The sequence below is a fragment of the Somniosus microcephalus genome, chromosome 1, assembly GCF_052327205.1.
Source record: "Somniosus microcephalus isolate GS21.2 chromosome 1, FLI_Smic_1.0, whole genome shotgun sequence".
Classification (NCBI taxonomy): domain Eukaryota; kingdom Metazoa; phylum Chordata; class Chondrichthyes; order Squaliformes; family Somniosidae; genus Somniosus; species Somniosus microcephalus.
The window spans coordinates 90,817,493-90,845,200 of NC_140987.1; the positions used below are offsets into that span (position 1 = coordinate 90,817,493).

The 27,708-nt window shown below is 46.9% G+C and overlaps 1 pseudogene; it reads left to right on the forward strand.

The window, feature by feature from the left end:
- Nucleotides 1-27,107, forward strand: part of LOC147124232 (uncharacterized) — an 83,856-nt pseudogene extending 56,749 nt beyond the window's left edge.
- Nucleotides 27,108-27,708: the final 601 nt, after the last annotated feature.

The window sequence follows — 27,708 nt, forward strand, 5'->3', positions numbered from 1 at the left end:
TACCATAGAGGACAGGATGGCTATGGTAGAGGAGAGGCTGGCTGTGGCCATGAAGGAGCTAAGTCGCCAGGGTCTTGAAAACATGGTCATTGTTCAAAATAGACTGACATCTCTTGAGGAGCTATGGTCAGCTATTGAGCAGAGAAACCAGATCTTCATGGAAGTCCTCTGGGGTAGGACTTCCACTGCAGAAATGGGTCCACATGGCCCCCCTGAAGTGTAGCAAGGTGCTGTCAAACCACTTGCTAGCTCTGAAGTGGGGCTGACCCATGAGGGGGATGTTGGTGGCAGAGAACAAGGAAGTGGGAGCTCCTCTCCAAGCGCTCACACAACCATGCCACTGCAGAGCCCTCGGTCAGAGCCCCACCAGAGTCCTCACTGCACAGCCGCAGGAGCAGCAAGAAAGTGAGCAAGGGGCCTCCACATCTGCTGAAGCCACAGGGGAAACATCACTTAGGGGCAAGCGTAAGAGGAAGATAAAGCACAAGTAGTCACAAGGGTAGTCACTTGGGTTTTCTGTTGTGTTTATTTTTGAAAAGCCATCCGTGCATTTATGTGATAAAAAAACCTGATGGCAAACTGTTGAAGTTGTGGGCTGTGTCATTTCGCAAATGGGACTTCCACATTGAGGGCTCAGGGCGACTTGGAATTGTTAGTATGGTGGTCAGATTGATAGGAAGCCGCAGGTTCTTGTCCATTGTCGATGGTGTGGTAAGAAGGTGCGAGGCAAATATTTTTGTTTGGGCAGGCTAAGCAAATCTGGTCAAGATGAGTGCATCCCTTGCATCCGGGCAGCAATGTGCTCACGTCCTGCTGCCACTGGTTGATGCGCCTCCGCAAACTGTTCATTGTCACTCTCCTCTTCCTCCTCATCCTCATCTGAGGAGGCTATGCGATGAGCCACTTGTACCTCAGCCAGCTGCAAGCCACGATGCTGTGCCATGTTGTGAAGTGCACAGCAAACCACGACGATTCTGGAGACCCTGGCTGCTGAGTGCTGCAGGGCTCCACCTGATCTATCAAGGCATCTGAATCGCATCTTCAGCAAGCCGATGGTTTGCTCGATTATGGATCTGTTGGAAATGTGGCTGGAGTTGTAGCGCTCCTCAGCTTCATTGGATGGCCTCCTCAATGGTGTTATTAGTCACGTTTTCAGGGGATAGCCCTTGTCTTCAAGAGATGGTCCAACGGACTGAAGAGCGGAGGAACACTCGACAGCCGCAGGATGAAGGAGTCATGGCAACTGCCAGTGTACTTGGCGCAAACATGCAAAATTTCCTTCTTGTGGTCACACACCAGCTGCACATTGAGGGAGTGGAAGCCCTTGCAGTTGACAAAAATACCTGGATTGTGATGGGGTGCATTAAGGGCCACATGTGTGCAGTCAACGACGCCCTGCACCCTTGGAAAGCCTGCCAGATTAGCTAATCCAACCGCACGCGCAGTTACACTTGCTTGGTCCTTGGAGAAGTTGATGTAATTGTGCGCAATGACAAAGAGGGTATTGGTTACCTGCGTGATGCAAGTGTGTGCGGCTGCCTGCAAGATGCCGCTGATGTCTGCTGCTGATCCCTGGAATGAGCCTGAAGCAAAAAAATTGATTGCGGTGGTTATTTTGACGGCCACTGCTAAGGGTAGTCCACCTGCTCCTCTGGGTTCCAGGCCTTGTTGCAACATTGCACAGATGTCACCCACTACCTCTCATGAAAGTCTGAGCCTCCTTTGGCACTGCTGCTCAGTCATGTGGCAGTAGCTCATTCTCTGCCTGTACACCCTGTTTTGGGGGTATCTCCTGCGGCAACGTGCTTCCATGCGCTGGTGTCTTCAGGCCTGTGCAGCTTCAGGTGAGTGAGCAGCAGCTTGGCGCTCCTGTTGTTGTTCCTGCTGTTGGTGCTGCTGTTGATCCGGGTTCTGCTGCTGCCATGGCTTGTCTTCATCCAAATCTGATGTCCAGGAGGAAAGGAAATAAATGGTTCCCATGCTGGCGGTGTATACCTCGGTTGAGGAAGCGCTCAGTCAAGGCGGGGAGAGGGGTTTCCCAGGAGGTCACAATGGAGATGAATCTCAGCTTCAAAACTTCCACAATGAGTAGGCCTGCTAAAAGTTCTCCCAGACCTGAGAAAACAAAGTTCTGCCAGCTGCAAATCATCATTGTTGAAAATTCCTTTTTAATGGTGGAGCTGCAGCTGTTAGTAAGCCATCCACTTGTGAGGTCGCCAGGATGGTGGATGAATTAGCTGTGCAAATAGATGGAAATGGACATGATATAATTGGGATCATGGAGACATGGCTCCAGGGTAACCAAGACTGGGAATTCAACATCCAGGGGCATTCAATATTCAGGAAGGACAGGAAAAAAGGAAAAGGAGGTGGGGTAGCATTGCTGGTTAAAGAGGAGATAAACACAATAGTAAGGAAGGATATTACAGGTAGCTCTGATGATGTGGAATCTGTATGGACAGAGCTGAGAAATACCAAGGGGCAGAAAACGTTAGTGGGAGTTGTATGCAGACCCCCAAACAGTAATGCTGAGGTTGGGGATGGCATTAAATGGGAAATTAAAGACGCGTGCAATAAGGGCACAGCAGTTGTTATGGGTGACTTTAATCTACATATAGATTGGGCAAACCAAATTAGTAACAATGGTCCAGAAATTCGGGTCCCAACGCATGAGTACGTATGGGGTACTCACGTGTAGGCCCAACGAAAGTGCCGGTCTCGTGCATGCAATGCGCATGCGTGGGAAACTGGCACTTCCGTTCCCCGGAAAGAAGGGGTTGACAAGTGGAACGCATGCGCTGGAGAGGCAGCGCATGCGCATCGAACTTACGTTTTTTTTGCAGGTTTCTCCAGGAGGGTAAGTCTCCAGCAGTTACACTTTTAAAAAGCAGGCGCAAGGTGAATTAATTAAAATTAAAACATTTTTTCCACAGGTTTATTATTTTTAAATACTTTAAAGAAAGGTAAGTTTATTTTTAGCCCTGTTAGAAAATGTAATTAATTTTTTCAAAAATTTTAATTATTGTTTAAAATAGTTATTTCATGTAATTTATAGTTAATTTAAAAATATGATTTTTAAAAATATATTTGAAGTTTTAGTGATGTTTTGGAGTATTTATAAGTTTGACAGCTCTTCATGTCAAACTTATGAATGAAGCATTCCCTGCTACCATTGGCTCTCCATGGAACACGTGATCCCAGGCGACGCATCGAACTAACTGCACCCCTGGGATACGCAAGCACTACGCGCCAGCAGTTGGAGGAGGCCCAGGATCAGAATCCCATGTGGGCCCACAATGCTCAATGGCCGGCGCGCTAGGTAAGCGCAGGTCGAGGGCTTGCACCCACGGGAAGCCCCCGACCCGAATTTCTGGGAAAATACTGTGGAGGAGGAATTCCTAGAGTGTATACGGGATGGTTTCCTGGACCAATATGTTGAGGAACCAACTAGAGATCAGGCCATCTTAGACTGGGTATTATGTAATGAGAAAGGATTAATTAGCAATCGTGTTGTGCGAGGCCCCTTGGGGAGGAGCGATCATAATATGCTGGAATTTTTCATTAAAATGGAGAGTGAAGTAGTTGACTCAGAGACTAGGGTCCTGAATTTATATGAAGGAAACTACAATGGTATGAGGCACGAGTTGGCTAGGATGGATTGGGGAATGTTACTTAAAGGGTTGACGGTGGATAGGCAATGGCAAACATTTAAAGATCGCATGGATGAACTACAGAATTTGTTCATCCCTGTTTGGCATAAAAATAAAACAAAAAAGGTGACTCAACTGTGGCTAACAAGGGAAATTAGTGATAGCATAAGATCCAAGGAGAGGACATATAATTTGGCCAGAAAATACAGCAAACCTGAGGATTGGGAGCAGTTTAGGATTCAGCGAAGGAGGACAAAGGGATTAATTAAGAGGGGGAAAATAGATTATGAGAGTAAGCTTGCAAGGGAACATAAAAACTGACTGTAAAAGCTTCTATAGATATGTGAAGAGAAAAAGATGAGTGAAGTCAAGCGTAGGTCCCATGCAGTCAAAATCAGGGAAATTTATAATGGGGAACAAAGAAATGGCTGACCAATTAAATACATGCTTTGGTTCTGCCTTCACAAAGGAGGACACAAATAACCTCCCAGAGATGTCGGGGAACATAGGGTCTAATGAGAGGGTGGAATTGAATGAAATCAGTATTTGTAGGGAAATGGTGTAAGGGAAATTGACGGGATTGAAGGTCGATAAATCCTCAGGGCCTGATAATCTACATCCTAGGGTACTTAAGGAAGTGGCCCTAGAAATAGTAGATGCATTGCTGGTCATCATCCAAAATTTTATAGACTCTGGAACAGTTCCCATGGATTGGAGGATAGCTAATGTAACCCCACTATTTAAAAAAGGTGGTAGAGAGAAAACGGGGAATTATAGACCGGTAAGCCTGACATCGGTAGTGGGGAAAATACTGGAGTCCATTATAAAAGATGTAATAGCAGAGCACTTGGAAAACAGTGACAGGATCAGACAAAGTCAACATGAAGTTACAAAAGCTGAATCATACTTGACTAATTTACTGGAATTTTTTGAGGATGTAACTGGTAGAATAGATAAGGGAGAACCAGTGGATGTGGTGTATTTGGACTTTCAGAAGGCTTTCGATAAGGTCCCACATAAGAGGTTAGCATGCAAAGTTAAAGCACACGGGATGGGGGTAAGGTATTGTCTTGGATAGAGAACTGGTTGGCAGACAGGAAGCAAAGAGTTGGAATAAACCAGTCTTTTTCCGAGTGGCAGGCAGTGACTAGTGGGGTACCAAAGATATCGGTGCTATGATCTAGACGAGGGAACTAGATGTAATATCTCCAAGTTTGCAGACAACACAAAGCTGGGTGGGCGTGTGTACTGTGAGGAGGATGCAGAGAAACTCCAGTATGATTTGGACAGGTTGGGTGATTGGGCAGATGCATGGCAAATGCAGTATAATGTGGATAAATGCGAGGTTATCCACTTTGGTGGCAAAAGCTGGAAGACAGATTATTATCTGAAAGGCAATAGATTGGGAAAAGGGGAAGTGCAATGAGACCTGGGTGTCCTTGTGCACCAGTCACTGAAGGTAAGCATGCAGGTGCAGCAGGCGGTTAAGAAGGCATATCGTATGTTGGCCTTCATAGCGAGAGGATTCGAGTACAGGAGCAAGGATGTTTTGCTGCAGTTGTACAGGGCCTTGGTGAGACCACACCTTGAGTATTGTGTGCAGTTTTGGTTGCCTTAACTGAGGAAGGATTTTCTTGCCATGGAGGGATTGCAGCGAAGATTCACCAGACTGATACCTGGGATGGCAGGAATGATGTATGAGGAGAGATTGGGTCGATTAGGCTTATATTCGCTAGAGTTTAGAAGAATGAGAGGGGATCTCATTGAAACTTATAAAATTCTAACAGGACTAGACAGACTAGATGCAGGAAGGATGTTTATGATGGCGGGGGAGTCCAGAACCAGGGGTCACAGTTTAAGGATAAGGTGTAAGTCATTTAGGACTGAGATGAGGAGGAACTACTTCACCCAGAGAGTGGTGAACCTGTGGAATTCTCTACCAAACAAGGCAGTTGAGGCCAATTCATTAAATATATTCAAGAAGGAGTTAGATATATTTCTTAAGGCTAAAGGGATCAAGGGATATGGGGAGAAAGCAGGGACAGGGTACTGAATTTGGATGATCAGCCATGATCTCATTAAATGGTGGAACAGGCTCGAGGGGCCGAATGGCCTAGTCCTGCTCCTATCTTCTTTGTTTCTATGTTGCTATGATTAACTGGTGTGTTCCAGAGGAGAAGTGCAGCATGGGGGAAATATAGTTAACTTGGAAAGGTCTCTCAAAATGGCATTATAGAGGCGCTTAAGTGCTTGTTAAGGGCCTTAAGGGCCTATCCCTCCTCCAAGAGGCGGGATCGACACGGGGTCTGAAAGCCCAGTCTTGGGAAAGTTGCTCAGAGGCGGGTTGGAGGCGGGATTGGAGCCGCCCGCCATTTTTTGCAACTTTTCCACCTCACAAGTCTCCAAACCCGCCTCTCGTGCCTGGCAAAATCCATCCCATTGACTCCGCCTCCACAACGCTCTGGGGTAGAGAATTTCAAATATTCACGACCCTCTGAGAGAAGAAATTCCTCCTCATCTCTGTTTTTAATGGACGACCCCTTATCTTGAAATGGTGCCTCTAGTTCTAGATTCCCCCACGAGAGGAAACATCCTCCCTGCATCTACCCTGTCAAGGCCCGTCAGAATCTTTTATGTTTCAATAAGATCACCTCTCATTCTTCTAAACTCCAATGAGTATAGGTTCAACCTGCTCAACATTTCTTCATAAGACAACCCCTTCATCTCAGGAATTAACCTGGTGAACCTTCTCTGAACATGCTTCCAATGCAAGTATATCCCTCCTTAAATAAGGAGACCAAAACTGCACACAGTTCTCCAGGTGTGGTCTCGCCAGTGCCCTGTGCAGTTGTAGCAAGACTTCCCTACTTTTATATTCCATCCCCCTTGCAATAAAGGCCAACATTCCACTTGCCTTCCTATTTTCTTGCTGTACCTGCATGCTAACTTTTTGTGTTTCATGTACGAGGACCTCCAGATCCATCTGAACCTCAACATTATGTAATCTCTCTCCATATAAATAATAATTTGCTTTTTTATTTTTCCTACCAAAGTGGATAACCACACATTTTCCCACATTATACTTCATCTGCCAAATGTTTGTCCACTCACTTAACCTATCTATATCCCTTTGCAGACTCTTTGGGCTCGAATTTCACAGGGCCGTGGAGGCGGGAATGGAGGCGTGTGGGGTGTTAAAATTGCAAAAAGTGGTGGGCAGGCTCAACCCCGCCTCCAAGCAATTTTCAAGAAATCGTGTTTACTGCTCTCGTCTCCCTCCCCCCTCCAAGAGGCGGGATAGGCCCTTAACAAGCATTAAATTGCCTCTATTATCCCATTTGACAGGCCTTGGTGATTTTAACCCTTTTCCGACGTGAAACATGCCTGCTCTGAAACACAACGGTCAAACCTGGCGGGAGCACAATTGGATTGCTGACTATTAGCTGCAGCTCCACCATTAAATAGGATATTTGATCAGCCATCATTTGCAGGTGGCAGGACTTTGTTGTTTCAGGTCTGGAGGAACTTTTAGAAGGCATAACCACAGCTGTGGAATTTTTTGAAGCTGACACCCATCTCCAGTGTAACCTCCTGGGAAACCCCTCTCACCACCTTCACTGAGCGCTTCCTCAACTGAGGCATATACCAAGTAATCCTAAGCCCTCAATGTGGAAGTCCCATTAGCGAAATGACACACGCCAAAACTGTAGCAGTAGCCATCAGATTTTTTATTTACAGTAACCATCTGATGGCTTTTGAACATTAAACATCTAGGGCAGGATTTTAATTGGGCCATGGAGTCGGGATTGGAGGCGTGGGGGGGTTTAAAATCCCAAAATCAGGGGTCCCGACCCCATCCCACATCCAAACCCGCCTCCATGCCAGTTTCAAAGGAGGCAGGTACCCGCCCCGCACTGGGACCCGCCTACCCGAGGCGGGAAGGGATTAGTGCCAATTAACTGCCTGTTAACAGGTAGTTAACTGCCAGGGTGGCTGTCACGGGGCCGTGTAGACACGGGGCCGTGCTGTCCGGGCGAGGCTGGTTCTGGACCCAAGTGCAGACAGACGAGGCGAGAAGCAGATATGCAGTCTTAAATAACAGTACTTTACTAGAATCACACAGGTAAACAGTTACAAAACATTGGAGCTCAAGACAAGCTACCACATAGGCAAATGGCTAGTCAAGATAGGAACTCAAGACAAGCTACCATGAGGCAACTGGCTTGTCAAGACTGAGCTCAAGACAAGCTACCCCAGGGCAACTGGCTTGTCCAAAACTGAGCACCTTATCAAGACCGAGAACAAAGGGAAAAGCCACAGAACTTAAATACAAGCAAAACATAACAGATAAACAGTTATAGACATAGGAACTCAAGACAAGCAACCAGTAAGGCAACCGGCTTGTCAAGGCAAGCTACCACAGGGCAACAGGCTTGTCGAGACTGAGCACCTTATCAAGACTGACTCCCTTGTCAGGACTGAGCACAGAGGGAAGAAACCACAGAACTTAAATACAAGCAAAACCAGGTGAAACCAATGAACCTGATAAAAGGCAATTAAGTAAACAACTAACAATTTAACAAAAGGAAACAAACAAGTGAAGGTGCCATCTAGGGGTTACTGAAGGAACTGACCGGCACCCTCACAGTTAATAGGCAGTTTTTAGCCTAATCCCTATTTTTAAGGTTGACGTATCAGATTCCCGACAGCTCCAAACCATGCCAAGTTAGAGCAGGCGAGCCGTCGGGTTGAAGGGCTTGGAGGGGTCGAGATGTCGGTGCTCAGGTGAGTGATGTGTGCATGAGTGCAAAGGTAAGTTTGTTTGGTGTGTCTAAAGTGATTAAATAAGTTTCACATACCTTTTCTTACCTTGTCAGCCTTCCTTCATTTAGGTCCCGGGAGTCCCTCATCTCACCGGCACAGGAAGCAGAGTGGCTGTGAACTATCAAAAGTGACAGCCTGCAGCTTACTGTGCAGGGGAGATTTCTAACTGAGTCTGTGGAGAAGGACTCATGTTAGAAGTAAGATTGTCAGTGTTTGACAGCTTCAAACAGCTTTCAAACACTGATATTTCATCTGTCAAAACCTCTTGACAGATGAAATTTCAGTCTGTGATGTCACCTGTTGCTGGGTGTCCCTTAATTGGCCTGCTGAGCCCGCTGGGTGGACTCAACAAGGTCAATCAAGTTAAAATCACGTGGATTGGCCACATCTCGATGGAGGCAGGTCTACAACCCCGAAAGTTGTAGTCCCGCCTCCCACCTGACTACTGAATGAAAATCCTGCCCCAAATTTCACCCAAGTGACTACCCTTGTGACTATGTGTGCAGTATCTTTCTCTTACGCCTACATGGTGCTTCCCCTGTGGCTTCAGCAGATGTGGAGGCCCCTTGCTCAATTTCTTGCTGCTCCTGTCTCAACACCTTTGGCGGGCATCCTCTGGGGTTGCGAACCTGTGAGGGCTCGCCAACAGTCTGCTGCTCCTGCGGCTGTGCAGGGATAGGAACGCTGATCTCAGTTGGGTGTGAACTCTGGTGGGGCTCTGATTGAGGGTTCTGCAGTGGCATGGAAGTGTGAACGCTTGGAGAGGAGCCCCCACTTCCTTGATGTCTGCCACCAACTTCCCTCTCATGGGTCATGTCCTCCTCAGCACTGGCAAGTGGCTGGAGAGCACCTTGCTGCACATCAGGGGGGCCATGGGGACCCGTATCTGCACTGGCAGTCCTACTCAGAAGGACTTCCATGAAGGTCTGGTTTCTCTGTTCAATAGATGACCATCGCTCCTCCAGAGATGTCATTCTATTCAGAACACTCACCATGTTTTCTACACTCTGGCGACTTATCACCTCCATGGAGGTTGCCATCCTTTCCATGGTGATGCGTTCATGCACCAATGACTCCACAAAGGCTTTGCTCATGTTCGTAATGGACTCCTCCATTTGCTCCACACTCACAGCGACCCTGGAGACAAAACCTGCCAGAGACTGCTGCATCTGTTCCTGAAGTTCCAGCACTGCTGATCTTGTGGATGGACCCAGAGGCAGAGGGTTGACATGCAGCTGAGCCGAGCTGGCAGAGTCCTGTGCCCTCCGACGAGGACTCTCTACTGCTGTCCCTGTCTCCACCATCTGCTGATGCTCACTTGTGAGCTGTGATACACCAGGTGACAACACTACTTTATCTCGCGAAGGTCCCACCGAGGTGTGAGTGTCTGCGCTGGTGCTAGGTGCGCTGAATTCTGCTGATGCTGCGCCCTCAGAGGTTGCAGCTTCCTCTGAGGAGCCTGTATGCTCAGGCTCTTCCTCCTGGCTAGTGGGGGACGGGTGCTGTCGATGGTCCTGTGGGGGAGTAAACGAAAGAGTCAGAGATGTGATGCCAAGGTTACATGCACATTGCATATTGCAGATGATCATAAGTCCATCTGTTAGAGCTTCAGAATCATTATCAGCGATTCATGCAATGTCAATGAGAGAGATGGAAAACTATTCTGTCACCAGCTTGCTGTGATGCTCCCGTCTGTCCGTCCCCCACTTGCGCATCGTCCTCCCACGATCTCCAGGACTGTATCCTCCCAGGGGGTGAGCTGGGCTACTGAGGGTGGCCCTCCTCCTGTCCTTGCTCTTTCCCTCTTATTGTGAGCTCTCTTTTCCTGCAATGAGGAAGACAAGTGGAGTTTGAGAGAGAATGAAGGTGTGAGTGTAGAGAATCCATAGCATAGATGCTTAGAAGGAGACAAAGGTGGAGTGAGGTGGCAAGACCAAGGGCCCTCCCTGTGTGTTGTCAGTTGTTTTCATAGCATCAGAGTGCTAGGGGGTGTGAGGGCTGCATAGTCAAATAATTAGGTGAATGTGAGCATAGAGAGAGAGAGGGAATGGGTAAGGATGCATGGATGTCAGTGTCAAGTGGGATGTGGAGGAAGAGATTGCTAAAGCTGAGTGCTGGTGAGGAGAGGCAATGGGGATCAGATTGAGGGTGATGGGAAAGTCATACTCACTTTTCCAGTGCGCAGAAGGTCATGAAACCTCTTCCTGCACTGAAGCCAGATTCTGCGGGTTATCGACAAAGAGTTGACCTCCTGGGCCATCTGGATCCATACAGCCTTGGTCTGCTGGGGAGGTTTCTTCCTCCCTGAAGAAGGGAAGAGCTCCTCTTTATTGGCTCTTGCTCCCTCCACTAAAGCTTGCAGGGCAACATCATCAAACCTGGGAGCAGACCGAGGTCTCTCGCTGGTCATTCTGCCTCCAGGTCCCTCTAACATGAAAGGCCAAAAGGTTGGCAGTCTGCAGAAGAAGCAAGGCTTGTTGCAGACCTTAAATGCAGCAGCAATGATGACGTCATCGGAGGCGAGTTTCAGACTGAAAAAACTAATTGGGCCATGGGTTCCCACACGCTGGAACTCAATTGCCCACTTAAGTTAAAATCGCTTCATTCTCCCACATCGATTTAGAATCGGGTGGCTAACATGAAAAGCGGATTACACGATCCCAGCCCACCCCAGTAACAAAATCGAGCCCTTTGTGTCCTCCTCACAACTTGCTTTTCCGCCTATCTTTGTATCATCAGCAAATTTGGCTAAAGTACACATGATCCCTTCACCCAAGTCATTAATATAGATTGTAAATAGTTAAAGCCCCAGCACTGACTCCTGTAGCACCGCACTAATTTCAGTTTGCCAACCAGAAAATGACCCATTTATCCTGACTCTTTGTTTTCTGTTAGTTAGCCAATCCTCTATCCATGCTAATATATTACCCCCAACACTGTGAGCTCTTATCTTGTGCAGTAGCCTTTTATGTGGCACCTTATTGAATACCTTCTGGAAATCCAAATACACAACATCTACTGGTTCCCTTTATCCACCCTGCTCATTACATCCTCAAAGAACTCTAGTAAATTTGTCAAACACAATTTCCCTTTCATAAGACCATATTGCTTGATTGTATTATGATTTTCTAAATGTCCTGCTATTTACTTCCTTAATAATGGATTCCAGCATTTTTCCAATGACAGATGTTAGGCTAACTGGACTATAGTTTCCTGATTTTTGCTTCCCTCCTTTCTTGAATAGGGTCGTTACATTTGCGGCTTTCAAATCCGCTGGGACCTCTCCAGATTCCAGGGAATTTTGGTAAATTACAGCCAACGCATCCACTATCTCTGCAGCCACTTCTTTTAAGACCCTAGGGTGCAGGCCATCAGGTCCAGGGGACTTGTCAGCCTTTAGTCCCATTAGTTTGCCTAGTACTTTTTCTCTAGTGATAGTCATTGTTTTAAGCTCCTCCCTCCCTATAGCCCCTTCATTACCAATTATTATTGGGATGCTTTTAATGTCTTCGACAAAATATTTGTTCAAAGTCTCTGTCATTTCCCTGTTTCTCATTATTAATTCCCCAGTCCCATCCTCTAAGGGACCAATGTTTACTTTAGCTACTCTCTTCCCTTTTATATACATGTAGAAGCTCTTACTGTCTGTTTTTATATTTTTTGCCAGTTTACTTTCATAATCTATCTTCTCCCTCTTTATTAATTTTTAAATGTTCATTTAGTGTGATTTACTGCAAATGTGCAGGCATGAAAAGTATCCAAGGGCTGTAAGGTAGGTACATGGAAGGGAACCGTTTCTGACACTTTGGCCATATATTTGGTCTAAAGCATAGATTGGGTGATTTGATAAGACCTCTAGGGGGAGAAATTCAGTATAGCCCCATTTGGGGTGCTAAAACTTTAGCGCCAGGCGCTAATCATTCTCGCCTCCCACAAAATTCAGTTTTAGCGCTCCAAAAGGGAAGTGGAGCGCTAAATCAAGCGCTAATTACTTCTCTTAGGGCAGTAAATTCCGAGAATGGGGCAATAGCGGCAGAGCACTAAACAATTTCGAGTGCATTGTAAACGGCACTCTTTCATCACAGAGGCTGCTTCCCTCGCTTAAAGGGAAGGGCCAATGCTTCTGCACAAGCTAGTTGTTGTCAGTTCTGTTTTGCAAGGTGACCTGGGCGACTGCCATTACAGCCCCAAACAGTCTCACAAAGTGGAGGGCTTGGACATCTTGCACCAATGAAACATTAGAAACTTTGCGCAGACACCAGACTGGTGCAAATAATAAAGGTTGCGCTAGCTGAAAAGCATTCCCTTTAATTACCGCTCCTGAAGTGGCTAGCCGAGTTCACAACGCCTCCTCTTGCTGGCGTTGTTGGCGCGAGGCGATAAAGCAGGGGGCAAGAGTTAATTTTCCATCTGGGGCGATAGCAGGACGCTGCTCACTTTATGACACTTTATGCGAGGCGCTAGAGGCCCAGGCGCTAGAGGCCCAGGTGCTAAGAGTTAGTGCCAGTACTAAATCGGCACTGAAGTTCGTGGGCGTCGCTGCATTTGTTGTGCCCGGACGCTAACCCCTTAGCGCCCCATTAGCGCCACCGCCAGGCACTAACGGGAGGTGCTAACATACCGAATTTCACGGCCCTAAACTTCTTGCAAATTTGCAACATGGCCCTTTGAGTTTTGGAAATAGCAATCACCCAGCACCACTTCTGCCCATGCACCCGGTACTGCTCTCCTCTGCACAGTGTGCTCTGGAGCAACAAGAAGGCTAATCCTCCTCTGTTGCAGTCCTACACAACTGCTGCTAATGCATCCACCAATCCTGAGGCTTGTCCGCTCCTCTGCTCCATTATGGCAATGTTTTCAAATATATTGACTGTTTTCTTTAATAACAACAATGCACACCATTATAAGCGGCTGCAGGCCTTTGAATCAGTGCAGCAGCGTTGGAAATTCTGCCATTGAAACAATGAGCTTTGAAAAACGAGCATATTGCCAGGTGCCAGCTCACTATTCATGTTCAATGAAGCTTATTCCTGAAAGATTCAAAAGCCACTTGTAACTAGCTATTTGAACACAAAACCCACTGCTCAAGGTTTCTGCCATTTCACTGCCAGCACAGTGCTACAGCTCTTCCATGATTGGAATTTGGGTAGTGTTCCCATTTCACTGCAGGAGGGAAATATGAAGTTATAAAAACAAAACAAACACACATCTAGAGCAGTAAAACAGCAACCTTGAAAGCAGTTAACAGAGCCCTGAGAGTTTATCAATCATGTATCAGATTGTGTCAGTGGAACACGTGTTGGTTTTTCCAATTCTCTTTCATTTTTGTTTATTTTTCTCACCTATTTTCTCCTTTCCTAGCTTCTTATGGTGGTACAGTTGGACAGGTGCCAGTTGACTCTGCTACCTCGCCTGTAGCCTTTCTTCATGTGTATCCCTTGGCAATGATTTCCAAGAGGGTATTGAACCATAGAATCACCACAGCTGAGCAAAATCCTGTCCTTACCCAACATCAACATCTGCACACTTCCAGTAAGCATCACTTGACAGCAACCAGGAACCTGAATCATCATCAATTTTTCTCCTCCCTAATCCAAAGACACTGGGACTAATGCCCCAATCACTGCCCTGGCTGAGTTCAGCTAACTCAACAGTGTCCAGGTATTGAGCTTAGGAATTTCACAGGCTGTTATTTTTCTAAGGAATGATGCAATATGTTCTCCCAGACCTGTTTAATTTCTATTTCAGATAAGTGAGGTCAGCAAATCTGATGCTTACTAGAGCAAGGCACTTCAAAAACTTAAACAAAAAAGAGGCTTTCACCTGTCAGGCAATTGCAGAGTAGGGAAAGAAATAACTTGGCCCCAAAATTCCTGAATTGTCGGAAGGCGTAAGTCTAGATTTGTGCCTTTGCTGGGGCCAGGAATTTCTGCCGGAACAAATTTATATCCGGGTTCCACTGGAGAAGCATCCCAGAATAAATTCTGTTCAGCCTCCGGATGCACTGAAGAGTGCTCATCATCCAGTGGAATCTATATGCAAATGAAAAGGTTAGAACAGAATGGAGTCGCCCGTCCTAAATTCTAGGATCTCCAGCTTTCCTTCCATCCTTGAGAATGTGTGTTAAAAGGCACAGATTGCTCAGAAGTACTCCTGCTATACAAGGCGGAAGTACTTTGTTAAAGAGAAACTGCTCACTGAATATCTTGGGACTCACTATAGCTATTGTAAATTGTTTTACACATTTATATTCAGCGAGCCTTCCCTTACACTCTGCCTGCATTACCCTTGGTAGGCATTCTATTTCAACACAATTTCTGAGCTAGAAAGGCCGTGCAATAGGCTTCCCAATGGAAAGTCCCACCTTAAACGATCTATATGCTGTAGGAAGTAGAGCAGCAGGCAGTTGTAAGAGAAGGCAGATTGATGAATCAGCACCACATTAGAACCAGAACATCCCTACATTACCCATCCGGCAGGATCTATAGACCCAGCACATATTTTGAGAACTTTTACAGGAGTTCTGTCTCAGGAGGCTGAACTTCAGTCATGAAGATTGGAAGAAGTCTGTTCACTGTTGTATAGGTTTTAGTGACATAAGCAGAATATTGGTATCACAGGCTTCATGAGTAGGTGAAGTAAACCAGAGTTAATACATGCAGACAGTCACGTAGCCTAACCAAATTTAGCTGACACAGTAGCTAGGAGACACATGCCTCAACAATACCACTTAGAAAAGGGATGAAAGAAAGAAAGACTTGCATTTATATAGCGCCTTTCACAACCACCGGATGTCTCAAAGCGCTTTACAGCCAATGAAGTACTTTTGAAGTGGAGTCACTGTTGTAATGTGGGAAACGTGGCAGCCAATAAGTGCACAGCAAGCTCCCACAAACAGCAATGTGATAATGACCAGCTAATCTGTTTTTGTTATGTTGGTCGGGGGATAAATATTGACCCCTGCAAATTCTTCCTTTTCAAGTATATATCCGATTCCTCTTTTGATAAATACTGGCCAGGACAGAGGGGATAACTCCCCATGCTCTTCTTTGAAATAGTGCCACAGGATCTTTTACGTCCACCTGAGAGAGCAGACAGGGCCTCGGTTTAACATCTCATCCGAAAGATGGCACTTCTGACAGTGCAGCACTCCCTCAGCACTGCACTGGAGTGTCAACCTAGCTTTATGTGCTCAACTCCCTGGAGTGGGACTTGAACTCACCACCTTCTAGACTCAGAGGTAAGTGTGCTACTAACTAAGCCACAGCTGACACAGTTGAACAGTAAGGAACACAACCTTGAAAATTACAGATAAGGATGGGGCTCAGATGCAGCTTTATTTTCCCGCTGAAATAGTCATGAAGGCAGAGGCCTGTCAGGTGACATAGGTTTGATTAATAGTGAGTTTAAAAGTTGTGGATATCCTAGTGACCTGTGGGCAGCTTGAACTAAAGATGCGGAGATCAAGCTCAGGGAGTCCAAGCTTTATCCAAGGGCTTGCCTGCTTGTAAGTATATAGACGTATATCACTTGCTTTCTTACTATGATTGATGAATAAGCATAAGATAAAGCTAAATCTTACATTTCTTAATAAAATATTAAAGTTGCTGAAGCTAGACTCTAGAACCTATTAATTAATAAGATAAGACAAACCTTACATGCTGTAGCTAGATCTGCAATCAAGGTCCACAGCATGAACAGCTCTTGCTGTGGCACTGAAAGTGATCATAACTCTCACTTTTAGTGTCATAACCTCATTCCAGGGAGCCACAGATTACTTTTGTCAGATCAGCCAATCTGCTGCGCACTCTTTTATAAGGCAAGTCACTAATGCTCTCTTTCCCAGGGAACCTCAATTTGTATAATTAACAGTGCTCCCCGCATAGATGCCTGAGAGGGCCATTACATTTTCAGAATTCCCAGATTCTCCAAGGTTGCCATGATTACTGATTGCACCATGTGGCATTGCATGCCCCAAATGTAAACCTCCATATTTATATGAATCCCAAAGGATTGTATTCCCTAGATGTGAAGCTTATTTGTGATGACAGGTACAGCTTCTTGCACGCAAATTTATGGCATGGTGGAAGTTATCATAATGCTTTTAAAATTCATTTGTCCAGTGTCTCAGCTCGATTTCAATAGCAGAGGCAAGGATGGCTGTTGGGTTACTCGATGCTCCCATGGCTCATTACACCTCCTTGTAGGACTACACTGAAGCACACGTGAATAGAAAAATAAGAATTGAGCAAGCGATTGAAATGTTCAAAGAAAGATTCCAGTGTCTGGATAGGTCCGAGAGTGCCTTGCAGTTTGCCCCTAGTATTGTCTTACAAATTCTGGTAGCATAACTTCATAATTAATTATGCAATCAGGAAAAAGTTGATGGTTGATATCCTAGAGAATGCCAGAGAACCTGATGATGACATAGCTGCAAACCAGCCCATGAAGAAGATCCAGTGGCAATGACTGCTAGACAACTGACAGACAGACCAATTCAGCACATATTCACAGATGAATAGACCACTACTATTTGGAAGTCTCAAAGAGGAAGCTAATGGTAATGATAAATGAAAAAGCTCTATTTGGTGGGCAGTAATGAGCTGAGTTCCCTGGGGGTCTGCCTAGGACCATGCAGTGCACAGTGTTGATAGTTTGGAGGGGCTCACACTTCTAATAATATATTTGTTGATGATAATGCCAAGCTATGTAATCAGATCACAAATTCAAGGGAGATCAATAAACAACATTTAAAGTTCTGACCAATTAATCAGATGGACTAATTAATAACAGCTTAGTTTTAATGTGGATCATGCATTTGGAACAGGAAAAATGAAAAAAATTGTATATAATGAAAGGATACCCATTAGCAGACATAGAAAAAAAAGGAAAAGGATCTGGGTGTGATTAATATTAATTTCCTGAACATTCTACACAATGAAACCCTTATCAAGAAAGGCAAATAACAGGATACATCTTGAATGTATTTGGCCTAGAAATTGGATAAAGCCTGAAAATGGGCATGGGCATCATGCAGTGCTATGTGCCCATGACCATTCAAAGTGGTGGAATCAAAGTTTGGCCCAGGCTCTCTGCATTATTTAAAGTGAGGTGATTTGTTGCAAAAGCATCTCATTGCCATTGTGGACAGAGCCATAGCCCAACAGCCAAGAGAAAAGGCAAGGAGATTTTCAGATGCGGCACTGGAGGCCTTGGTCCTGGGGGTACAACGGCGCCGACACACCCTCTACTTGCACGGGGGGTAGGGGGGCAAGGGCCCTTCAAGGCTGAACACCAGAAGGCCATGGGAGGAGATTGTTCAAGTCGTCACTGCGACGAGTGTTGTCCCCGGGATCTGGATCCAGTGCCGCAAAAAGTTTAATACCTCGCACGAGTGGTCAAGGTGAGTGAATGCATCATCAAATACAATATCCCACCATCTGCACCACAAGCCTCACACACTGTTCAATGCACCAGAACCCCATCACTCCCCTACCAACAATATCTAGCAATCACCAGTCATACCTCACAATCATAGCTTCACTTCACCCTCACACACTTTAAAAACATTTTAAAATTCATTTTATGGGATGTGGGCATCGCTGGCAAGGCCAGCATTTATTGCCCATCCCTAATTGCCCTTGAGAAGGTGGTGATGAGCCGCCTTCTTGAACCACTGCATTCCGTGTGGTGAAGGTACCCCTACAGTGCTGTTAGGGAAGGAGGTCCAGGATTTTGACCCAGCGATGATGAAGGATCGGTAATATACTTCTAAGTCAGGACGGTGTGTGACTTGGAGGGAAACTTGGAGGTGGTGGTGTTCCCATGCGCCTGTTGCCCTTGTCCTTCTAGGTGGAAGAGGTCACGGATTTGAGAGGTGCTGCCGAAGAAGCCTTGGCGAGTTGCTGCAGTGCATCTTGTAGATGGTACACACTGCAGCCACGATACGCCAGTGGTGGAGGGAGTGAATATTTAAGGTGGTGGATGGGTTGCCAATCAAGCGGGCTGCTTTGTCCTGGATGGTATCAAGTTTCTTGAGTGTTGTTGGAGTTGCACTCATCCAGGCAAGTGGAAATTATTCTATCACACTCTTTAATTGTGCCTTGTAGATGGTGGAAAGGTTTTGGGGAGTCAGGAGGTGAGACACTCGCCGCAGAATACCTAGCCTCTGACCTGCTCTTGTTGCCACAGTATTTATGTGGCTGGTCCAGTTAAGTTTCTGGTCAAAGGTGACCCCCAGGATGTTGATGGTGGGGGATTTGGCAATGGTAATGCTGTTGAATGTCAAGGGGCGGTGGTTAGACTGTCGCTTGTTGGAGATAGTCATTGCCTGGCACTTCTGCAAGACTCATACCCACATCTCGCACCTTGCACACACTGCCAGCTATTCAACCATGACAGGCACATCACCCAAACACATTGCACCACACTCAATGACACACTTCCCTTTCTCTTGCAGGCAAAGGTGGCACACAACAGACGTGAGCAGCAGCAGAGGCGAGGGGAAGCCAGACTTCAGAGTCTGATGGAGCTGGAGGAAGCAGTTCTTGACATAATTGGAGGGCCAGTCACAGAGTCCGTGGCGAATGGGGAAGTTGAAAGCATTGCTGCTGCTGATGGTACGCTCATACATAATCCTTCTTCTCACATCCCACATCCCCCTCATCCCACAGTCTCTTCTCACTTACAAGCTACAGATGCTGTATGCATGCATATCTTGCTTCCCCCTCTTCCCCAACCCTTGTGTCTTTCACCTTTCAGATACACAAGATCTCCAACTTGGCCAGCCAATTCCCAAAGTGATGGAGGAGGACAGTGATAGAGGGGTAGAAGACACATCGACACTGCATCTGACACTCGCAGACACCAGCTCAGAAAATGGCACTGCGCGTACTGTAGAGGGTAGTATAGAGGTGGAATCTGCACATGGTGAGTCACCAGGCACAAGTGGGCTGCAGCCAAGCCAGGGGGAAAGGGTAGCTTGGGTACCAGCTTCCCGGAGGGTGAGTTCACACATGAGTTCTGCTGCACAGTACTCAGCTAATGACCTCAATGGGGTGGCCTTCAGAAGAAGTGTGATGGGTATGCGCACAGAAATGCTATGTGCAATGGCAAATCTGCCAGAGAGCCTCTTGTCAGTGTTAAGGGGCATGGAGGATTTCAGCTCCAACATTGCATGGGGCTTTGCGGGAATCTTAGAACCCGTGATTTCCAGGATGGAATTGATGGGCAGCTCCATGAGAGACCTTGTGGACCCAGCCATGAAGCTGCATGTGATGGGCAATGTTGCAGCTTCCATTGCAGCACAGGCGGCAGCGACCCAACGTCTTAGTGCTGCAGTGGAAGCTCAGACTGCTGTCATCGTGGCTGGGTTTACGAGTGTGGAAAGGGGCTTTCAGGGTCTCACAGCACTCCAGCAATCTGTCCCTCAACAGATGGCTAGGAATACTGAGGCGCCATCCTGGGGGAGTGGCAGTGGCTCCATGGAGCAAGAACCTGCTGTCCTCCCTCAGGATGACAGCATTCCTACTCCCACCCCTGCCACTCCTCCAGTGCCTTGCTGTTGCCTGTCAACCAGCCAGCCCAGACTGCTGTCGCCCATGCCGAGGTGGTGCAGTCTACTGCCGGGCCTTCTAGGCTCAGAGCTGCTCGAGGTCGCCCTGCAAGGCCATCTACAGTCTCCCCCACAGAAAATCAGCAGCCTTCCACCAGCCATGCTGGAGCCATTGAGGGAACGCTTTGTGGGAGCACTGGAGTAGGAAAATGTGCACGAAAGACAGACACTAAGGGAATGCATAAGGATGAATACTTGACTTTGTTGTTTTGATTTGCATTTGATAAATTTATAAATTATGTTTGGAATGTATCTTTTGTGGTGGTTCTCATTTCAGCTTTGTGCCTAGGAGGATGATGTGATGTTCCATGTCAGAGGGATGGTATGATGGGAAAGTGGTGAGCAATGGGGATCTCGGTTTCATTCATTGGAACCGGAGTCTGATGAGGTGCTCACAGACAGCCCATCCGGAATGGGGTTCTTCTGCCTGCCTCCTCCCTTCCTCCTCCTCCTCCTCCCCCTGAGGTGGTCCCGGAACCAGTGGTGGCAAGGGCTGTGCCTTCATGATGGCCAAGTTGTTGAGCATACAGCAGACCCCACGGAATGGGACACCCGCTCCGCCATGTACTGGAGTGTTCCTTCAGAGTGGTCAAGGCGGCGGAACCGTTGCTTTAGCGTCCTGATAGTCTGCTCGATACGTACCTCATGGCAGCATGGCTGTCATTATATGAGTGCTGGCCATGAGTAGTGGGGTTGCGGAGGGGAGTCATCAGCCAGGTGTAGAGCTGATGGCCCTTGTCACCGAGCAGCTACCCTCAAGTTTGACGTGGTGGCTGGAAGATTGCTGGCACACCGGACTGGCGCAGGATGAAGGCATCCTGACTGCTGCCAGGATAACGGGCATTCACCATCATGATGTGCTGGGCGTGGTTGCACACCAACTGCGCATTAAGTGTGTGGCAGCCTTTGCGGTTATGAAGCATCTCAGGATTGATATACAGTGCCCGCAAAACCACGTGAATGCAGTCGATGGTGCCCTGCATCATAGAGAAGCTTAATATACTGGCAAAGCCACATGCATATTCCTCCTGATTCTCTCTGTTCAGGGAAAAGACACTGAAGTCCCTGCTCCTGGAGTACAGAGCCTCTGTGACCTCCCAGATGCAGCATTGGATGGCAAACTGGAAGATGTTAGCTTTGTCGCCTGCTCCAGACTGGAAGGATCTACTGATCTACTTGAGGGCCACGGTGACCTTGAGGGCCACTGGCAGCAACATTGTCGCCCTGCTCTGAGGCTGCAGGTCTGGTTGCAGGAGGTGGCAGAGTTCTGTGAGCACTGCCTTGGTGAAGTGGAGCCTCCTAATACACTGCTCCTGACTTAGGTGCAGGTAGAAGAAGTGCTTCCTGAAGACCCTATGTGGGTACGGTCTCCTGCTAACAGCCATCCTGCCCCTCCTCCTCCTCCATCTGTGAGCATCTTGTCCTCTTCTTCTGCACCACCGCTCCATCTCCCTGTCGTTCTTGAGCACGAGGGGGACTGCCAGTAGACCCACCCATGACTGGGAGCAAGTGGTGTGAGCAGAAACCCTTAAATGTGAAGCAAAGCTTTCTCTACCTGCAGCACCGCTCCCTGTTACCTCAGCAACTTTAAACAACTCTAGAAAGTTCCAAACAGTTGCACAAATTTACACAGAGCCAGTGAAAATGATAAAGCAAGTGAGCTGCAAGTTGTTGATGATCACTTTAAATAGCGCTGGTTGGGGGTGGGGGTGGGTGGGGAGTGGGGGGCGGTCCTTCCTGCTACTGAACGCATGGTCAGCTGGTCATGATTAGGAGAGGGCGTTAAATGGAGCAGCAACCACTGTCTCAGGCTGAACCAGACTGTTCACAACCTCGGCATTCTGTTAAATCCTGAGCTAAGTTTCCAACCCTATATTCTCTATCACAAAGACCCCTACTTCCACTCCATTACATCACCCGCACCTACCCACTTCCTCAGCCTATCCGCTGCAGAAATCCTCAGCCATTCCTTTGACACCTCCCAGGCCCAATTACTACAATGCTCTCCTGGTCAGCCTCCCATCCTCCATTAACCTCATCTCATTGTTGCTCATATCCTGTCCCTCAGCAATTTCTGCTCATCCATTACCTAACCCTTGTTGACTTAAATTGTCTCCTGGCCCTCCAACATTTCACATTTCAAATTGGCATTCTAGTGTTTAAATCACTCTATGACTTCACCCTTTCCTATCTCTGTAACCTCCTCCAGCTCTCTAACACCCCTTCCTATGACTCTTTTGTATCCCTAGTTTGCTTCACCCCACCACTGTCAACCACGCATTCAGCCACCAATGACCCACTCTCTGGAATTCTCTCCATAAAAATCTCCACCTCTGTCTTCTTCTTTAAGGCCCTCCTTAAAACTCTTATCTTTGACCAAGCTTTTGGTCAGGCCTCGTCATCTTTCCCTCTTTGGCTTGGTGTCTGTTTTTCATACGTCTCTGTGAAGCACCTTGGTGAATTTTTTATGTTCAAGGTGCAAAATAAATGCAAGTTGTTGTAGTTCTTTGCAGCATTGGTTCACTAATGTCCTTCAGGGAAGAAAATCTGCCATTCCTACCTGGTCTGGCCTATATGTGGCTCCAGACCCACAGCAATGTGATTGACTCTTAACTGCCCTGTAAAATGGCCTAGAAAGCCTGTCAGTTGTAACAAGCTGCTACAAGAAATAATAAGAAGAATAAAACCAGACGGACTACCCAGCATCGAACTCGGCACCAGCTATGGACACGGCAATGGCACACCCAGCCCAGTCGACCCTTCAAAGTCCTCCTCACCAACATCTGGGGAATTGTGCCAAAATTGGGAGAGCTGACCAACAGACTAGTCAAGCAACAGCCTGACATAGTCATACACACAGAATCATACCTTTCAGCCAATGTCCCAAACTCCTCCATCACCATCCCTGGTTATGTCCTGTCCCACCGGCAGGACAGACCCATCAGGGGTGGCGGCACAGTGGTATACAGTTGGGAAGGAGTGGCCCTGGGAGTCCTCAACATTGACTTCGGACCCCATGAAGTCTCATGGCTTCAGGTCAAGCATGGGCAAGCAAACCTCCTGCTGATTACCACCAACCACCCTCTCTCAGCTGATGAATCAGTGCTCCTCCATGTTGAACACCACTTGGAAGAAGCACTGAGAGTAGCAAGGGCACAGAATGTACTCTGGGTGGGGGACTTCAATATCCATCACCAAGAGTGGTTCGGTAGCACCACTACTGATCGAGCTGGCCAAGTGTGAGCCTGCGATACGTGGTGAGAGAACCAACATGAGGGAAAAACATACTTGACCTCGTCCTCACCAATCTTCCTGTCACAGATGCATCTGTCCATGACGGCATTGGTGGCAGTGACCACCGAACAGTCATTGTTGGAGACAAAGTCCCGTCTTCACACTGAGGACATGCTCCATCGTGCTGTGTGGCACTACCACCGTGCTTAATGGGACAGATTCAGAACAGATCTAGCAGCTCAAAACTGGGCATTCATGAGGTGCTGTGAGCAGCAGAATTGTATTCCACCACAATCTGTAACCTCATAGCCCTCACTCTAACATTATCATCAAGCCAGAGGACCAACCCTGGTTCAATAAGGAGTGTAGACGAGCATGCCAGGAGCAGCATCAGGCATATCTAAAAATGAGGTGCTAACCTGGGGAAACTGTAACACAGGACTACATGCATGCTAAAAAGCACAAGCAGCATGCTATAGACAGGGCCAAGTGATCACACAATCAATGGTTCAGATCAAAATTCTGCAGTCCTGCCACATCCAGTCGTGAATTGTAGTGGACTATTAAACAACTAACAGGAGGAGGAGGCTCCTTGAATATCCCCATCCTCATTGATGGTGGAGCCCAGCATGTGAGTGCAAGAGACAAAGCTGAAGCATTTGCAACTATCTTCAGCCAGAAGTGCCAAGTGGATAATCCATATCGGCCTTCTCCTGAGGTCCCCACCATCACAGAAGCCAGTCTTTAGCCAATTCGATTCACTCCATGTGATATCAAGAAACAGCTGAACGCACTGGATACAGCAAAGGCTATGGGCCCCGACAACATCTCAGCTGTCGTGCTGAAGACTTGTGCTTCAGAACTAGCCACGCCTCTTACCAAGCTGTTCCAGTACAGCTACAACACTGGCATCTATCCAACAATATGGAAAACTGCCCAAGTATGTCCTGTCCACAAAAGGCAGAACAAATCCAATCTGGCCAATTACTGCCCCATCAGTCTACTCTCAATCATCAGCAAAGTGATGGAAGGTGTCATCGACAGTACTATCAAGCACCACTTACTCACCAATAACCTGTTCACTGATGCCCAGTTTTGGTTGATCTAGGACCACTCGGCTCCAGACCTCATTACAGCCTTGGTCCAAACATGGACAAAGGAGCTGAATTCCAGAGGTGAGGTGAGAGTGACTGCCCTTGACATCAAGGCTGCATTTGACCGAGTGTGGCATCAAGGAGACCTAGTGAAACTAAAGTCAACGGGAATTGGGGGGAAAACTTTCCACTGGCTGGAGTCATACCTTACACAAAGGAAGATGCTTGTGGTGACTGAAGGTCAATTATCTCAGCCCCAGGACATCGCTGCAGGAGTTCCTCAGGGCAGTGTCCTAGGCCCAACCATCTTCAGCTGCTTCATCAATGACCTTCCCTCCAACATAAGGTCAGAAATGGGGATGTTCGCTGATGACTGCACAGTGTTCAGTGCCATTCGCAACTCCTCAATTAATGAAACAATGTATGCCCGCATGCAACAAGATCTGGACGACATTCAGGCTAGGGCTGATAAGTGGCAGGTAACATTCGCACCACACAAGTGCCAGGCAATGACTATCTCCAACAAGCAAGAGTTTATCACTGTCCCTTGACATTCAACGGCATTAGCATCGCCAAATCCCCCACCATCAATGGGTCACCATTGACCAGAAACTTAACTGGACCAGCCACATAAATACTGTGGTAACAAGAGCAGGTCAGAGGCTGGGTATTCTGCAGTGAGTGTCTCACCTCTTGACTCTCCAAAGCTTTTCCACCATCTACAAGACACAAGTCAGGAGTGTGATGGAATACTCTCCACTTGCCTGGATGAGTGCAGCTCTAACAACACTCAAGAAGGTCAACACCTTCCAGGACAAAACAGCCCGCTTGATTGGCACCCCATCCACCACCTTAAACATTCACTCCCTCCACCACTGGTGTACCGTGGCTGCAGTGTGTACCATCTACAAGATGCATTGCAGCAACTCACCAAGGCTTCTTCAGCAGCACCTTCCAAACCCACGACCTCTACCACCTTGAAGGACAAGGGCAGCAGGCAAATGGGAACACCATATCCTCCAAGTTCCCTTTCAAGCCCCAAAGCATCCTGACTTAGAAGTATATCGCCGATCCTTCATCGTCGCTGGGCCAAAATCCTGGAACTCCCTCCCTATCAGTACTGTGGGAGTACCCTCACCACCCGGCTACAGCGGTTCAAGAAGGCGGCTCACCACCACCTTCTCAAGGGCAACTAGATATGGGCAATAAATGCTGGCCTTGCCAGCGATGCCCACATCCCATTAATGAATTTTTAAAAATAGCTGATTTCTTTTCCTCCGTATCCTAGAGCACTGGTGCCAGCTGTAGCATCCCAGCAGCTGCCTTTGGCTCAAATCAGTTAACTCAGAAAAGACCAGAGGAAAAACTTGAGCCCTTATGGTCTGTATGGCTTATTGCTACTTTGATTTATAAGCAACACCTTCTTAACAGGGCAATGTATGCTAGCACGTCTAATAAAACCTGATGTGTTCTTAACACTGCCTGAACAATTGCAGTTTTAGGTTGTGGGCTTTTGAATTTCTATTCAGAGATAAAGAGACACCAAGCAGTAAAGAAGCTACTAAGTATATTTTGAATAAAACGAGCAAGCGTACACCAGCAAGAATCCTTCAGGATAAGTGGGGAGACAAAAAAATGAACTTAAAATAAATGTATTAGTCCTGAGCACTCATTCCTAGAAAATCTATGGCAGTAGTCAATCATTTTGCTCGATATAAATTAAAAATTTATTATCAAGCACCATATCTACAATCAGTTAGGACTGGATTTGATTATGGACCAGTGTGCATGGGGTGTTCCAGTTGTTTTGCACTATTGAATAAGTATTAAAGAGCTCACTTAAATCTATTTCTGGCTGTTTTCAGGTCAGCAGTTCAGAATTCTGTACCAGTCTGGCAGAGAAGAAATTGTCTTAGAGGGCACAGTACAAACAGAAAGGACATCTGAAAAGAAAACGCTTGTGGAAAAGGTTTTTAAAATAAATATAAATAAACAACACCCTATTGCTCTGTGGAGAATTATGAGGTGCTTGGATTGGATGCAGCACGTCCATATAATAAAAATGTTGTTAGTGATTACTAAGTACTGCATTAAGATGCACTCACCCATCCCCCTTCCATCACTGTGCACAATAAAATAAATGATGAGAGAAGAACAGATTGGGTTCATCTATTTGAGTCATGGAAAAATGCATTTTTGGTATACAATCTCTAAGAAAATCTTGTTCCAATTTCAAATTTCTCTTCCATAAATAAATATGTTTCTCATAAATATAAATAATTTACACACAAGCCCACTTCTCTACCAAATGTTCTGACTTGTATACTGCTGTGTTGGGAAAATTCAGCTTGTAACATTTTTCTATTGTCAGGGGGATACCAACCTTATTGTGAATTTCGGGTAAGATGACATCTCTGTGCCTTTGGAGCATGTGGAATTTGACGCACATAAAAATAAATTTTATTCTAGTTTACTTATGAGCCAAATTATGGGGAAGTTATTGTACAGTCATTGAGCACAGGCAGCTCATGATGATGTCAACCAATGCAGAGGTCACTGCAGTACGAGAAGGGACGCATCATGGCAGCCCCCCGGAAATTTGGCACACACCTGCAGAAACCTGTTCTTATGGTTGCACACCAGCTGAACATTGATCGAATGGAATACCTTGCGGTTTATGAATATTCCTAGTTGATCTGGGGGTGCACGGATTGCCACATGTGTGCAGTCGATGACAGCCTGCACATGTGGGAAGCCAGCCAGAGATGCAAACCCGAGTGCCCGCTCATTCTGGCTACTATCATCACAGGTGAAGTTGATATACTTGCTGGCCCTGGCAAAGAATCCATCAGTGACCTGCCTTATCTGTTTATGTGCAACTGATTTGGAGATCCTGGATATGTCTCCGGCAGTACCCAGGAAGGATGTGGAGGCAAAAAAAATTGAGGGTAATGGTCACTTTCACAGCCACTGGTAATGTGTGACCACCAGGTCCAGCATGGAGCAGGTCTTCATCTAGGGTGCTGCGGATATCTGCAAGCACCTGATGTGACAATCTGAGCCTCCAGAGTACTGGTCTTCCGAGAGGTCAAGGAAGCTGAGCCTCTGCCTGTACAAACTTTTACGTGGGTAGTGCATCCTGTGATCTCAACCCCTCAGCTGCTCCCCTCTCTGCTGCTGCTCCCCTTTCAGCTTCTCCCCTCTCTGCTGCTCCCCTCTCTGCAGACCACCTGCAGGTCTCTCCACAGCAGGCTGTTGCTGCTGCTGATGGTCATCTTGCTCCTCATCCGAG